General features: G+C 37.4%; 1 non-coding gene across 1 annotated transcript; it reads right to left on the bottom strand.

Annotated features, from left to right (window-relative positions):
- Positions 1-122: 122 nt before the first annotated feature.
- Positions 123-196, bottom strand: trnat-ugu (transfer RNA threonine (anticodon UGU)). The gene has a single exon. It is a non-coding gene; the product is annotated as a tRNA-Thr (tRNA).
- Between the last annotated feature and the right edge of the window lie 23 nt (positions 197-219).

Raw genomic sequence — 219 nt, 5'->3', positions numbered from 1 at the left:
AATAGGTTTTAGTAGTCTTAAGAACTATCACTAATCATACGCTTTATGAGGGATATTTAATACGCAACTCTCAGATGTAACTGATGTTGGAATAACAGCTTTAATTACACTAAGTTGCATTCAGGTACTGCTGGGATTTGAACCCAAGATCTCCTGTTTACAAGTCAGGCACTTTGACCAACTAAGCCACAGTACCTTGAAAGACTGTATACACAGGAA

The sequence above is a fragment of the Austrofundulus limnaeus genome, unplaced genomic scaffold, assembly GCF_001266775.1.
Source record: "Austrofundulus limnaeus strain Quisiro unplaced genomic scaffold, Austrofundulus_limnaeus-1.0 Scaffold27161, whole genome shotgun sequence".
In the NCBI taxonomy this organism is placed as follows: Eukaryota; Metazoa; Chordata; class Actinopteri; order Cyprinodontiformes; family Rivulidae; genus Austrofundulus; species Austrofundulus limnaeus.
This window is presented reverse-complemented; position numbering and strand designations above follow the sequence as displayed.